General features: G+C 32.8%; 1 protein-coding gene across 3 annotated transcripts in view; it reads right to left on the bottom strand.

Annotated features, from left to right (window-relative positions):
* LOC114054118 (eyes absent homolog 1) overlaps positions 1 to 6,000 on the bottom strand; it is a 161,194-nt gene that overhangs the window by 104,052 nt on the left and 51,142 nt on the right. The gene's annotated exons all lie outside the window — the stretch shown is intronic.

Genomic DNA, 6,000 nt, shown 5'->3' on the forward strand with positions numbered 1-6,000 from the left:
TCACATATTAGCCTTATTATGGTTAAAGATTAATTTAAAATTTTAGTTAATTATTAAAATCTTCAAAATTAAGAAATATATATGATTTCTTTGATTCCTTTTTGTTCCAAACCCATAATACTATAAGCCTAAAATTATGAGAATTTGAAACCAAAAGATTTCCTGGTTCACCTAAAATTCATATAAACAAAGATGATGTAATATTTTAACTCTAAACCACCAATCATGCAATGAGCTTTTTTTTTAGAAATAATATTTAGTTAGATTTATTTCCTTTATTCTAGATAAACTTAAATGCTTATATATGTATTTGCCTTTTATAATACCCTCATGTATTAATTAGTATATATACTAATATCTTATTACAAATATGGATAAATTAGAGCCCTCAGGGAGATTTATTCTACATATCAATTCATGGAAAACTTGGGCCAGAGTTTTATCTATTAGGATTTGCTACCAATGATCAATCAATTACAGACTACTTCAATGACTACTCTAGAGATATATAATAAGCATAAAACAAAGTTCCTACTCTTAAGAACTTGTCCACAAAATGTATTTGGTGCATAATATAAGAGAAAACATTGAAAAATTCACCATGGGAGAATTTTTAAGAAATGAAAAAATGTATTCTCTCTTCTTGTTCTCAAGTAGTTTGCAGCAACAATTAATTTTCAGCATGGGTATACAGGGATTTTTTTTGTTTGTTCTATATCCACATAAATCATTGTATAGCTAGTAACAATTTTAAATATGAAAGTATTATTTTTTACGCAGAACAAATGGATGGGGTTTTGAAATGACTGTGCAAATCAACATTTTGTATAAAAAGGGTATAAATTTCAATGCAACACAAGGACAGCAGATGGTTACCTTTACCTATTATATACTATTTATTTAGCTATTATATACATATAAAAAGTATACTTTTAGAATAATGATGCCCCCCCCACTTACTCTTTTGGAAGAAAGGCCAACAGGCAATTTTGAAAACTATTTGTGGACCTATAGGCCACTGGGGTATTACTGAGAAAATTGTGCTTTGGCATTCCAAAATGGTACCCAAGTGACCAGCCAAACTTAAAGGTACTTCTACATTAGCATGTGATATACATTTGTTGGCTGACTGCAGATTTCACTGTGATACCACTTAGAATGTTGAAGTAGTTATTTACTAAATGGTCCCCCAGTGGCATGATAGAGTTAATGCAACTTCCAAAAGTATCTTCCTGCCAGGGAGAGTACACACTGTAGTATACACTTACATAGTGGAAAATCTTGCTGAAGCAATATTACATTTTCCTCTAAATTACAGTCTTTTCTAATACTTCCTATTTGTTTCGAGTAAGATTTAAATTAACCAGACACAATCATGGGCATTGCCAATAACATGTTACTGATTTAGTGCTTAGATTTTTTTTTTACATAATCTCTTCTTATATACTTGAACTAAAATTCTAAAGGGGATTTTAGGATTTATCCAAATAATCCATGATCTGCATCAAAGCTATGGTAACATTCAAACAGTGTGACCAAAATTCTGTGTTGCTTTGTAGCAAGTACTTGAATGTGTCACAACTTTTCCAAGAGCAGTGCAGTTAAGGATTGAAAAAGAAGACAGAAAAAGAAGACTATTCTAGCAGGGGGCAACTGAATGAAACAAACTGCTGTGACCAAAGAACACTTTATCTAGTAGGTGTTAACAGCAAAGCAAACAAAAAAAAATCAAACATATAATAGTAAACTCTTTCTACAGAGGAGAGAAATTTTCTCTTAGCCAAAAAAATATTTAATCTATGCTTTACTAGGTTAAAGGAAAAAACAAGATCACCTTCCTGTATCTGGCAATGTAAGGTCTTCAGCATCAGTACATTTCAACACACAATTCATAGATGCTTAGAAAACTCTTAAGATCATGGACACAACCACAGTGGTTATGCGTTCTCAAGTATCATGCTATAACACTTGCCAAACTGTCTTAACCCTGTCTCTGGCTCTACTATTCAATAACAAGATTTGCAGTTGTTCAAGATGTCAGCTATTTGTGCTCCTGTACAGGGTATATAGAATGTAAATGGACTAGAAAACACTCAATTCCAATAATAGGATGAGATTAAGGTTTTTTATATGATTTGAATGAACTTTCTCCACAAACTGTAAGTCTAAGAATTAGGCTTGATATGAGCACAATTACCTTATGGCACAAATTTACAGGTTTCTCTTTTTGTTGATGAGCAAAAGAATTATATAACCTTATATATGCAAGAGATTTCGAAGGTGATCTAACCCAACCTCCTACACCACACACAGAAATCTCTTTTCTAGCATCTCACACTTAGTTCTTCCAGATTTTGTACACATCCAATAATGGGGGGCATAATAATGATGGAATGAGCCCATTCCTTTAGGGTACAACTTGTTAGAAAATTATTCCTCTTATATTATCCTCTGCTCCCCTGTATCTTCTGCCTACAAACTTCAGTTGTTTCCCATTACATTATACAAAATAAGTCTCATTTCTCTTCCATATGATGATCCTTCAAATGTGGGAAGGTAGCTGTTTCCTTAACGTTCTCCTTCTCAAGGTTATACATTTCCAGTTCCTACAAATGCTTCTCATATAATTGGCTTTTTTCAGGCCCTACATCATCTTAAGTTACCTTCTTTTGGATTTGATGTTGCACCCTTGTATCCATTTTCTTTTCTCTAGTCATACAGCCTTTGCCTTTGTTCAGGCCTTTATCACCTCTCACCTGGACTACTGCAAAAGCATCCTAATTAGTTGCCCAGTATCCAGTCTCTTTCTTCCCCATCCATAGTCCACACAGCTGCTGTATTGATAACACAAGGACACACAAATCTGATCATTTCACTATGTTTTGTCTGTTCTTCCACCCCTTAGTTTGAGCTTAGCTGCTCAAATAGCTCCTTCTAAGGTAAACTACAAATCATTTGTCTGGCTTTTAAAGCCCTTAACAATCTCCAGATAATCTTTATGGATTTATTGCACACTCCTGCCTCTTTGTCTCTACAGAAATTTTGCCCCATCTCTGGAATGCCCAACTTTCTTCAAAACTAGGACTAAGTATTCTCTTTTATAAGCAGCCTTTCCTGACCACATTTTTCTAATTTCTAGTGTCCTCCCCCCATAAATTACTTTGTATGCATTTTGCATTTAAATTTTGCATATATTATGCACCCCATCTCATTGAATATAAGCTCTAAGAGTGGAGGGATTGTTTTGATTTTTATCTTTTTATTCTCAGCACCTAGCACAGTGTCTGGCTCACAGCAGATGCTTAATAAATACTTTAAAAAAAAAAAAAACAACAGCAAAATGATACTCTCCAGTTTGTGAAAATGTCCCTCTTAAAATGTGACATCCAGTAATGAACATGATACTTCATATGGCAGCGCACAATACAGAAGGACTGTTACCTACTTTTCCGGACTCTAGGATTATTAATATAGCCTAGTTTTAGAGTAGTTTTTTGGTAATTGTTATTGTTATTGCCACTAATAATAACTAGCATTTATATAGTGTCTACAATGTGCTAAGTACTTTACAAATATTATCTCATTTGATTCTCTTAACAACGTTAGGAGAGAGGTGCCAACATCTCAATTTAACAGTTGGAGAAACTGAGGTGAATTCATCTTAAGACCACTAAAACCCATAACTGAATTATATTCTGGTCATATAATCCTTATCCTATGATTATTTAGTTGATTTGCTAAATCAGTACCTGTACTAAATTTGTACCTTTTAGTTTCAATTTGTTAGATTAGGCCCATAACCCTTGTCTTAGGATATCTTTTTGAATCTGGATTATGCAATCCAATTAGATTTTTTGTTATCTGCAAATTTAATAAGGATATCTTCTGTATATTCATTCAAGTTATTAATAAAAGTTTTGAACAAGAAGGAGCTGAAGGCATCTAACCTACCACATTGTTGTCCAATGATGTCTACTACAATATCTTCAACAACAGGTTGTCCAGCATCTGCATGAAGACTTCCAATGAGGAGGAAACTACTGCCTCCTCCGGCAGCCAATCACTTTGGTGAATATTTTGAAGAATTCCATGTATTCAAGGTCTGGAGCATTTTCTTTACCTACCCTCATCAATAAATCTAATCTTATGTAATCCTATCACAAATTTAATGAGGTAAAAATGGTCCCCCTAGGTACATATTTGATAAAAATTACTGCTAGGCAAACCAAATCAAATAAATAATATTAGGTACAAAGATTACATAATACAATTTTAAATTCAGTATTATTTAAACAATAATAAAACTTCCTCAAGGTAGGAAGAATTGCAAAGTATTAGTTTTATTTCTCCATGTCAATTTTTATGGTTTTGGAATCATAACCCCCAAAACAGTGCACACCTATTATTAATAAGCAAAGAATATCTCACATTTATACAGTGACTTGTCATTTAGAAGTCAATTCATTCCATCATTTACTTGAATCTTACAATAATGGTATGATATAGGTAGAACATATATTATCCTTACTTTACAGTGAGCAAATTGAGCTTCAGAGAGGTTAAAAGACTTGCCTAAGATCACAAAGTCATTGGGGGGAGGGGTGGGAAGAGCTAGAATTTAACCCAAGACCTCTTAATTCTAACTTTTCAACTATTTCCAGAACACTGCCAGCCTCCCACTATTAAAATTATGTATTTTCCATCTTCTGTTTAAATGGTTTACCAGTGTGAAATTCCTGTCTATGTGTGTAGATATACATACTTACATGTTTAATTTACCTTACATCTATTTTGCAAATACAGATGAAAATGTCTTCTCCCCTAGCCATAATGGTAGCATCTTGAGGGCAAAGACTATTATTTCCCTTATGTCTTTGTATCCTCAGTGACACATAGTATGAACTTAAAAAATGCTTATTGGTCAATTGACATTATCTAGAAGAGACTAATTTAAATGTTTTTTTTTCAGTACTAAATTTCTACTTGTAAAAATATTTTTCAGCATTCCTCTTGTTATTTGATGGGTTTCTACAAATTTCATAGGCAAAATCCTATATATTTATAACAAAAAAAAAACAACAACAAAGAATCCTTTACTAGATGATTTCTCAATCAGTCAAACAGTTCTAGCAGTATTGATTAGGTACCAGACTGTTATGAGTTACAAGGAAATATAGTATAGAAGGAAATACAGCCATGGTTACTTCTTTTGAGAGGAATTAGGAAAACATAAGATAGACATCATGATGGAGTGGAAAGTCAGCAAGATGGGAGTTCAAGTCATGTTAGATATATATTGGCTCTGTGACCTTGGGACAAGTCACTATGGCAAATTTTAGGGGCTAGGGAAGGGATTGAGTGACAAGGTAATTGAGAAGGAACAAAAGGGATACTAGGTTTTATTAACCAGATTAAGAACAAATATTTAGCAGACTTTATATATTGATTACATACAACATCCTTCAAACAAGGATCAAAATTATTTATGAACCAATTTTAGCGCCTCAAAATTTTAAATTGAGAACTAGAATATAATTGACCTTCCTTTTCATTCCCTCAAGTGTTTTAGTTAGGGAATATAAAAAGCTATGATAAATCCATGAATTCATTTCCTATGTGGTCAGAGATGGGAGAATATATATATATATACATATATATATATGTGTGTGTGTGTGTATGCTATCTATCTATATATCTATACATATGAATGAGTAAGTGAATGAATGAAAAAAAATTAAGTGCTTACTATGTTCTAAGCACTGTATTTCCTGCTGGGGATATAAATACCCAAAATTAGGGAGACCTTTTCCTCATGGATATCATATTCTAAGGGAAAGGAACACACACACACAGAGATACAAACACAAACACACAGATACATACATAAAATACACACATACACACATGTAAACATACATAGATGTGTATATGTATACATACATACATACATATACATATCTATCTATCTATCTATCTATCTATCTATCTATCTATCTATCT

The sequence above is a fragment of the Vombatus ursinus genome, unplaced genomic scaffold, assembly GCF_900497805.2.
Source record: "Vombatus ursinus unplaced genomic scaffold, bare-nosed wombat genome assembly UNPS02014812.1, whole genome shotgun sequence".
NCBI lineage: Eukaryota > Metazoa > Chordata > Mammalia > Diprotodontia > Vombatidae > Vombatus > Vombatus ursinus.